The 10,513-nt window shown below is 37.1% G+C and overlaps 1 protein-coding gene across 4 annotated transcripts in view; it reads right to left on the reverse strand.

Moving 5' to 3' along the window:
* The window catches only part of PLA2G4A (phospholipase A2 group IVA), a 157,836-nt gene extending 148,302 nt beyond the window's left edge, over nucleotides 1-9,534 (reverse strand). The window contains exons 1-4 of one of the 4 annotated variants that reach the window (XM_081491324.1): nucleotides 8,986-9,071; nucleotides 8,327-8,375; nucleotides 8,013-8,052; nucleotides 4,488-4,583 (exon numbers count right to left, since the gene is read on the reverse strand). The gene's annotated coding sequence lies outside the window, so the exon portion shown is untranslated. Of the gene's footprint in view, nucleotides 1-4,487; nucleotides 4,584-8,012; nucleotides 8,053-8,326; nucleotides 8,376-8,778; nucleotides 9,072-9,407 lie in introns of those variants that run through there. The other 3 variants (XM_081491325.1, XM_081491323.1, XM_081491321.1) reach the window with 3 other exon arrangements.
* Between the last annotated feature and the right edge of the window lie 979 nt (nucleotides 9,535-10,513).

Raw genomic sequence — 10,513 nt, forward strand, 5'->3', positions numbered from 1 at the left:
GCTCTCACGACCACACAGCATCTTTCTAAATTGTGCTGGTGCCCTTGTCTGCCAACACCAGAAAGACTTTCTTCTCCTTTCAAGTCTCTCACCTGACCCCACCCTCACTCTTGGCTGTGACCTCATTTCCTGTCGCTGAAAAAACCGAAGGCAAGAGGTGGAAGCTCCCCTTCTTCCCACCAGCGACTCTGCAAACTCCTCTGCCCAGGCACTCAGGTTCTCCTTCTCCCTGTCATGAAGGAGGCAGAGTTCCTCCTCCTGTTGCGACCCATGGGTGGCTTCTAGACGCAAAATCCCTCTATCTTCCTCACGTACTTCCCTCTAATGGCCATGCCTTTCTTTTCTAAGTTATCAAACTTTACTTTCTACTAGATATCTGATTGGCAAACTTGGTTAGTCTCCCCCTGACTCCACATTCCTTTTCCCTTCATGTTTCCATTTTTTAAAAAATAGTAGGAATACACCACTTGCTTTAGCGACTAGAAAAATAATTATGGTTACTATTAAAATGTCAATAAATTACCAAATAAAGATGAAAAAAAATCCCTTCCTACCTGTTTTCCAGTGTCAAAGATTGCCTTCTCCCTGGGTGTTTCTCCACCCCCTTCTTCCACCAATGAACATGTCTGGGGGTCTCTCAAAAGATAAACCCCCACTTCTATACTCTGTGACCATGTCAGTTCCAAAGATGCCCCAGCATAACTCCTCAAGTCTCTGCCAAGAGTATGTCTCCATTCTGTGACCATGTCAGTTCCAAAGATGCCCCAGCATAACTCCTCAAGTTTCTGCCAAGAGTATGTCTCCATTTTTATTTTGGTTTCATGGACAGATTTCTTGAAAGGGCCATTTGTTCACGGTGTATCTATCCATGTCCCCAGAGTCCTCACCTCCCATCCCCTCTGCCGTCTTATTGAATCCCCACCACTTCACTGGAACTGCTCTTATTAAGACCACTAATGACTTCCAAGTTTTCAAATGTGGTTGTCAATTTTCCCATCCTGTTTCTCTGGAACCACTCTGCTTCCTTGGTTCCATGACAGCATTCTAACTACTTGTTTTCCATTGGATTTCTTGGTTGTTCCTTTGCAGGCTTATTTGCAAATGCTGTTCTCTCTCTGAAGCTCCCATCTGAGCTCCACCACCCTCAATCCCTTCCCCTTTCATGCCTGGCTTCTCAACCCTCACATCCCAGTTTAAATTTTACCTCCCAGGAAACCTTTCCTTCACCTCTCCAGGTTAGCCTCTACTAACAAAGTCCATTTGCTCCTCTTATTATTTATCATTTGCTTAATTATTATCTCTCTCCTCCAAGAAGGAATTAACTCTTTATTCAGGTATGTCGTAAACGTAGCACAGTGCCTAGCATGTAGTTAGTATTAATTAAAACATACTGAATTTGTAAAGGAAAAAATGTGCATAGCCCAGAGATCAAACATTCCTGGATAATACTAGCATCTGCCTTTTTTTTCCTTGACCCAGCAGGTAAAATTCTTAAGTGAAAAAGAGAATACAGGCTATCTAAGATGCTTTCTCTAATACCTCTTCTTCTTCTAAGAATTAAAAAAAGGTATATGTTTCCCACTCTTTTCTTAGGCATGCTACATATATTAATGAGTGAATGTGTGTGCTAAGTCACTTCAGTCCTGTCCTACTCTTTGCCACCCCATGCACTGTAGCCCACCAGGCTCCAGCTCTTCCCTGGAATTTTCCAGGGAAGAATACTGGAGTGGGTTGCCATGCCCTCCTCCAGGGGGTCTTCCCAACCCAGAGATCAAATCATATTCATGAGCACTATCTAGAAATTCTTTTCTTCACAGAAAATTATAATTTCTACAAGAGTGCTCTTTTCATTGTGATAATAGCTCATAAGGTATTAATCAACCAAGCCAATTTGTCAATTTAACACATAATTTAAACAGACAGTAAAATTTTGTGCAAACACTGAATGAGTCTCACAAAACTGGTTCTTTTATTACTTTTCACTGACTACAGAGGGATCATTAGTGATAAAAATAAGAAAAAAATCTCATATAAACATTGTGAACTTTTATATATTTTAAATATAAACTCCTGGTTGTCACTGCCTCAAAAAATAAGTACCACACATCTTAATATTTTATAACTAAACTTTTAATTAAGAAATCTTTTTAAATTAGAAATTTTGCTATGAGAAATCATCCTAAAATATGTTAAGAGCACACTTATCAATGATATAATGACATTCTGAAGTTATATTTGAACATGCATTCCCATTGCACACTGAAAGCAATGATTTTGAAAACTATTCCATGAACTACAGAAATGCCCTGGCATTGTCTCTTTGAGATCTACGTTCATATAACCTCAACCAGTTTTAAACTCGTCTGCTACTTCTTCATGACAGTTGAATGGAAAGGAAGTTGATACCTGTTTGAGGTAGATGATAACAGGGATGACGGATACTAAGAAATCATAATTACAAATGCAGGAATCTAGTATGTCTTCATAACCATATGCGTCTTTAGATACTTTCCCCCAGGATGCTCTTCTAGAAATTCTTCCTTAATTGCTCTAAATTACTTTCCTTACTGGACAGTTGGCGCTAGTGGTAAAGAATCTGCCTGCCAATGCAGGAGACACAAGAGACCTGAGTTTGACCCCTGGGTTGGGAAGAAGGTCTGGAGAAGGAAATGGCAACTGCCTCCAGTATTCTTGTCTGGAAAATTCCATGGACAGAGGAGCTTGGCAGGCTACAGTCCATGGGGTCGCAAAGAGTCGGACACAACTGAGCACGTGTATACACATGCACTTTTCTTACTACTCACATAATATTGCATCACCTACATATAAAAGGACCACAAACTGGACTACCTTTTTGTTTCAAGAAATAAAAAATGAGAGCCTGGGGACATTCTGGTGTTCCAGTGGTTAAGACTCCACGCTTCCACTGCTGGAGGCATCAGTTCGATTCCTGATTGGGGAAGTAAGATCCAGCATGCCAAGGAGAGGCTGAAGAAAACTTACAGACACCATTTATCTCCCCTTAAACAACCCCAGGCAGACACTGTCTCTTCTACAATTACAGATGCAAGAATCTCGCAAGAATACATAAAGGGTCTAACATCTCAATTTACTGCTGAGGTACGGCACTCATCTTGTTGAAGCTGTGGACATAAACTGCTACTGCTACTGCTACTGACATAAAAGTATGGGGCAAATAGGAAGTGTGTCAGTTTACTGACCAAAATTCAGAAGCCACCTGCTCACCTAATGTGTCAAGTGACACAGTATCATCTAGCAAACATGACCTACTGTGTATTATTTATGACGAAGTTTTATATATATATATGTGTAATAAGCCACTCTATAACTAAAGTTGATTTTTACTCCAGAAAAGAAATATCTAGTTTACGTAAGCTACTGAGTTGTTTGGAAAGGTAAAACAATGATAAGTTTTTCATGCAAATGATAAATGCAAAGTCAGAGTAACTATTTTGATACAAATGCTTTAAGCTAACCACCAATATTAATGAGGCCAAAAGAACCATAGGCTCTGCAGGTTGTACTCAGAATATTCTAAAAGAATGCTCCATTACCAAATAAAAGTAAAACCTTTGGTAGAATTAGTATTTTTTATATAACTCATAATATGTCTATTTTATATTTTTGGATTAAACTTCATATACCTTATTTTCTTAAAGTAGCATATATCTCTATACAATGCTAAATAAGAAAGTAAGAAATTCTAAATTATATAATACTTCTTGAGACTCCCTGGCAGTCCAGTGGTTAAGACTCTGTGCTTCCAATGTGAGGGGTGCAGGTTCAATCCCTAGTCAGGAAAATAAGATTCCACATGCCCTGCGGTGCCTCAGGCAAAAATAAATAAATTAAATGGGAAAAAGAAAGAAAAAATGTTTTAAAAATTAAAAAGGAGCTAATTCAACAAATCAATAAATCATATACTACTTCTTCAATCATTCTTAAATGTTTATGCAACTTCCTCTATTATGTCAATCAGTAATCCCATTATAAGAACAGAATAGTTAATAGGGGAACTGTTGGGATGTGTACTTTCTAGTTCTTCCACTATAAGTTTTCTGATGTTAACACAAACAGGAAGAGGTTGACAGTCTTAAATAACATGCATCAAAACTGGAAATAACCACGTAAATTAGCAGAGCAGATATTCACATTTTACAAATGTGAAAGAGGTGGTGTTGGACAGTTAAATACCATAAGTCCCTTACTTACAAACCTTCAAGTTTGGTTATTATGTAAACAAAGTTCTTAAGCGATCTCTTTATAAACCACAAAACGCTATGCAAACAAAGGTATTATTGTCCCTCTGATATTTTGTTTCAGACTAGGTAATCAGAAAACAGATTGTAAATTAAATAAAATGAAAAACAAAGCTCAGTGCTATAAAAATGAGCTTTTCATATTATGGAAGACTGAAATCACACATATTATGGATATTTGTTTTCTAACTCAAAACATACTATTACCTAAAATGCATAAACTTCCCTGCAGACTTCAGAAGTCAAGCAAGTGAGGAAGATTAAGGAAAAGGGACCAGTTGATTTACAAGTGCGCTCTCCTCCCTGTAAAAAAGGAAAGGAAGGGAAATGAGTGCAACGTGGTCTCAGCCCTTCGTCTTTGACTCAGTGGTTATTAAACTCTGACAGGGATCACTTACAGACGTCTGCTGAGTTTCACTAAAGCTATTTCAACTCATTCAATAAGCAATCAAACTGGTGGTGCAGCCTCATAAATGTGCTTATGGAGAGCACTGAATTATTTAAGCTTATTTTATATTTGTATGATGGAGAAATAAATTATATTTTCAAAAATGTTCCAAGGGTGGACCAGGAATCAAAGAGAATCCAAAAAAAAGTGAGACTCACACACTGGCAAGGATAGCAAAATCTGAGCACACCTCTTTTTCTCAGGTGTGTGGTGGTATCAAAAGACAGCAACAAAATCGGCTATGTTGTAATGTTTTCTTTGGAAAGAACTCCAGAACCAGCTCTTTGGTTCTCCCAGCTGTCACTGCCCTAGTGGCCAAGGAGTAGAAGATGGATGGCTAAAGCTTAAATTCATTGTCCCTAAGTTGGTTCTTGACAAACATGGACACCGTTTTTCTTACAAAGCCTTTAGAAAGAATCTTCTGTAACCCTTAGTCCTGTCTCCATTTTCTCTACATTAAGCAAGTTGGGACGTTCCTAAAGCTGTGGGAGACTCTACAAAAGTTTTGGCCCTCTTCTCGGAAACCTCTTCTACTTCCCTGATTTTGTAGAAAATGACAGTCTATGAGAATAAAAATAACTTGCTTTCATTTTTCTATGCATCTCACCCACTTTTTAAGAAAAGTTATCAGGAAACAATATGAACAATCCTCTAAACTCGAAAAAAGCAACGTTTACAGAATTGCTATTTCCATTTCAAAATTTGGCCTTTAATGTTAAGACCCCTAACATTCTTCAAACTTATTGAGGACCCGAAAGGGCCTTTGATTATATAAGTTATATCCATTGATATTTACCATATTAGAAATTAAAACTGAAAAAAAAATTTTAAAAATCACATTAAAAGAGGCAATTCATAAACACAGACACAGAAAAGGCTGCCATGAAAACTGTTCAACCTTATTCTGAAAGAAATGCAAATTTAAACAAGATGCCATTTTCATATAACAATTGTCTCAGTTTTTTGATTTGCTGTTATTTGTTCTGTTTGAATATTAACATCACGTTGGCTTAGGGAAATTATACTCTTATTTTATTTATACATGGATACAGTATTTATCAACAGAAAAATGGCAAAAATAATAACTAGCACTCCCCAACATTTTGCTGAATTTTTTTAAATCCTCTAGATAGGCAATAAATATTACTATTAATATTTTACAGTTGACAAAAAAAACATTTTGATAAAGTATTTGACTTAACGATCTCACCTGTACTTAGGGAAACTTTGAATAGAACTTGAAAAATACATTTTAAGAATCTGTCCAGGACTTCCCTGGTGGCACAGGAGATAAGAATCCACCTACCAACGCAGGGGAGACCGGTTCGATCCCTGTCCAGAAGATTCCACATGCCACGGAGCAACTAAGCCAGTGTGCCATGACTGTTGAAGCCCCAGTGCGGCAACTACTGAGCCCTCGTGCTCCAGAGCCCGTGCCCCACAACAAAAGAAGCCACTCCAGTGAGAAGCCCAGACACTGCAACGGAGACCAGCCCCTGTTCGCTGCAACAAGAGAAAGCTGGCACACAGCAATGAAGACCCAGCGCAACCGAAAATAAATAAACAAATAAATTTTTAAAAATCTATCCAAATGAAATAAACAACCATTTGTATTAAGAGGTCCTAAGTGAAACACTATTAATAACAGCAGACAAATTTAATCCATGTAAAGATCTAGCAATTTATAAACAGCCAATACAGAATTTCCATCGACAAAAAATTAGATCTTAGAACCATACTCTCTGGCTCATGGCTCGATTGCCATCGCTTGCATAGTGCCTGACACATAGGAGGGCTCAGTAATATTTGTTTATTATATGGATGAATATTAAAGGAAAAAGACTATAAAAATGTCTGGAGAGAAAGTTTCAATGATTGAGGATAAGCATGTTACGAAACAGCATGAACAGCGCCTTAAATTAATTAAACATGGAGGTCATTAGACTAAGGTGACCCTAATGCCACCATAACCTGCATCAGCAAACCAAAATCTAAGCCAGTAAATGCCTCAAAGTTACAAAATCGAAAACCAAGGACAATCATTCAGAAATCAGCCAACTAAGTGTTAAGCTGCAGCCAATCAATGAATTCCTTACTCTGCTTGTGCTTTTCCTCTATGAAATCTCTCCCCATACGGTGTCAGCGAAGCTCTCCTAACCACTTCCGGTTGGGCACTGCCTCATGCCAATCACTTTTTCCTCAAATAAACCCAAAAAATTTTAATATGCCTCAGTTTATCTTTTAACAAGTGTGATCACAACTTTATAAAATCTACATATGAATGAATGTATTATAGAAAAATGTCTAGAAATATAAAGAGATGTATATACTTGAATTCCTTGTCTCTATGCTAATGCATGCTACTCAATAAATATTTCTGATTGAATAAATGACATTTTAAAAGTAGTCTCCTTAGGGGGACTGTATGTACAGTTTTCCTTTTCTTCTTTGCAATTTCTATTATTGACAAGATTTAACCAATAAGTGTGAACTATCTTTGTAATAAATAAGGATATGATAAAACATAATTGTGCTGGGAAATGTCATTAGGAATTTTGGAGCAAAAGTAGCAAATATAGACATCCTACAATCTAATAAAAAAATAACATGTATCTTACTTCCCTATTATGTTTTACTGATTGCATTTGGCACTAAGAAATATCAGATGTTACAGAAAAATGGCAAGCTTAAGATTGTACAGATAATTACTTTTGGGGTAGAGTCTAGAATGTAGGTCATTCGATTTCTAGGCAAGTAGTTTTTCCATTGCACTGATTATTTAGAGTTCTGAAACACTAACTGAATAAATGCAATATTCACTATAAGGCAGTTCTTTACTTGTAAGTGAAATAATTTGCTAATTATTTTATACTGTCAGAAAACTCCAAAATTCTAAGAAATACTATGTTTTCACATGACATGAATCATTTGGAGAATCTGAAATTCCTAAAAGTGTTTAAAAATTTGCGCATTTTAGAGGAGCATATGTCATTATTCGGGGAAGGGGTCTATAGCTTTCATAAGATTTGTAAAAGGGTCTGTGAAAATAAACAAAAAAGAAGTTGAGAATGACTAAAGCTTAACTCTGCAAGCAAGAGGAAGAAAAAAACTAATGGTAAATAAAAGGCATAAGAGAGGAAAAGGAACCACAGCTAATTCTGTCTTCCTCTTTTTTATTCCTGGAACATATTTTTTTAATATACAAATGATTTGGTTTTTATGACTTTGCTTTCTAAGCAGACACTAGGAATGATACTGATGAGTTAAAAACACAGGCAAATTACCTCTGTGGGATGAGCTTTATCAGGTACTGTTAGCAAGAAGCTGATAAATGTAAAATGTAAAAAAAAAAAAAAAAAATTAACATTGATTAACATTGAAAGTCACTTTTGAGATATTTTTCATTCATGTTTAATTGAGAAAAGGAAAATTATTAAATAGATTTCTTAGTTTCTTGTCTCATGAAATGTGCTTCCCCTACAGGAAGTTTGTAAAGCAGTTTTGAGCAAATGCAGATTAAACACTTCTCTGTGCATTTCACAATTATTGCTTAAATGAAAATTTAACTCTTTCTTTGCACAATGAAAGAACCAAATACCTGTTGTTCAATCCCAGTATTCAACTTGATCACCAAGGTCTAGAGATACCTGGAATATAATTTTAAAACTCTTAAGCAAGATTTGTTTCATTACTCTTCCCTGCAAACATCTCTTAGGCCACAATTTCAAATTTGTGCAACTAACAGAAATTCCCCTTGAATCGAAAAGGTTATACATGCAAATATCATAGCTTGAAATTGACATACATCCAAATGGTCTGCCTCCAGTACTCTCCATCTCCCTTAGATGAATAAGTGCTTATGTCATCAACCAACCTGAAGACCATTTCTTGTTTTACTTTTTGAGGTCATTTCTAAGACTAAAATGAGTACAATATAGGAGACTTAAATAAGTTAAACCACTATCATTTCAAATCCAAGTGGCTTTTTAATTTTTAACAAATGCTTTCAATACGAAATTACTAAAATAGTATTCACACTCAAAACTTAACTTTCTTATTTGAGCAAATCTTTTCCACATCTAGTCTCAAGCTCTGCCCTCCCGGCATGTCCAATAACTTAGAAGGACGAGTCAGAAGACCAGTCATTGTACAATTAGTTTTTCAATGTTGTCTGTCTTTTCGCATAACACTGCTACACATTAAATCCCCAGGTACGCTTTGCATAAGTAACCGAAATGACCGTTTTTTCAATTAAACCTCAAATGAGTCGATAAATTCCTTCGCTAAAGATCCTCAGGGCTCTCAAACAGCAGGTATGGGCACTGGCCACCACCGGTGGCCTCACGTGGAGCTCTAACTAGAGTCACCTCCCCGCAGTTCTGAACGTTAGCTTTCTTTCCGGGCTGTAAATGAAGGAAACGCCTTATCTCGGACTCCACAGTGCATCTAGACCCCCGGAAAGCAAACTGGCATTTGTTAGAAGGAAATTAAGGTCCCTGATCTGTGTCTCATTGCAAAAGGCAGAGGACATGCAGACTTTCGAGAGAGCGATGACTCCCAGTCTTCCCTCCGTCCCTTCTTTCTTCCAAGCAAGGTAGAAACTAAAAGTTAGCGAGAGTGGGAGAGAGACCTGGAGCGAGCGGGGGTGGGGGTGGAGGGAGAGGAAATAGATTGCTTACAGTTCCCCGAGTTACAATGAGATTCTTCGGGCTCCTTTGCGCCTCTAGTTTTCTGTCAGGATCCTTTCTTAGCCCGGGACCACAGAAAAGTTCAAGTCTTATCCTTGGTAGGAGGGGCTAAAATGTGGGCTGGTTTCCTTTCGTCTTTGCAGATGCGTTAAGGTGGAATTAAAGAGGAAGGAAGGGAAAGCGCTGTTCTCCGAGGAGCTAATATCTTAAATGTAAATGTTTACTTTTTAGAACTAGGAGCCTGAAGTCAGCCAACATGCGCAAGTAAAATATAAGTTAATCAGTTCTAAATTACACGGATGCTGTGTATGCGTGTGTGTGTTTGAAAGTACTTCTTGTCCTTAAGTAGCTACTGCTTCCTCCTTTTTTTTCCTAACCAAGAACTCAATTGAAAAGATGAATAACCCAGAGCATTTTTTTTTCCTCTTTACAAAGGCAGAGTTTATAATGAACCTAAAATATAGGCTATACATTTTGGAGATGAACTGTTAGACCACTTCAAAAATGAAATCCATTTAAATATTTCCTCCCCAAACACCAAAGGCCAGTTAATAACCACGTGTTTGTAAATTTAAGATTAAAGACATACCAAAGAATGTAATACATATGTTGAGATTTAGGGGGGTAAAAATCAAATCAGGTTAAATCAGAAATATGCAAAGTAAATTCAAATACCCGATGTCACTGTAACAAAGAAGGTATATAGATTAAATTTATCCAAATTCCGTCAGAATCAATTAGTGTCTTAAAGATTGACATTTTCATTTAGTATATCTTGTTTTTCAAACACGGGATCTTCTAATTTGGTCTTTTTTTAATTTATTTTTAATTGGAAGATAATTGCTTTACAATGTTGTGTTGTTTTCTGCCGTACAACAGTGTGAATCAGCCGTGAGTATACATATGTCCCCTCTCTCTTGACACTTGCTCCCACTGGATACTGCATCCCACCCCTTGAGGTTGTCACAGAATACCATGCTGAGCTCCCTCTGTGCAATTTGCCATTAGCTATCTATTTTACATATGGTAGTATATATGTTTCAATGCTATTCTCTCAGTTCATTGCACCTTGTCCTTCCCCAGTGTGTCCATAAGCT

The sequence above is a fragment of the Giraffa tippelskirchi genome, chromosome 5 (genome assembly GCF_054371585.1).
Source record: "Giraffa tippelskirchi isolate mGirTip1 chromosome 5, T2T-mGirTip1v1.2.pri, whole genome shotgun sequence".
NCBI classification, from domain to species: domain Eukaryota; kingdom Metazoa; phylum Chordata; class Mammalia; order Artiodactyla; family Giraffidae; genus Giraffa; species Giraffa tippelskirchi.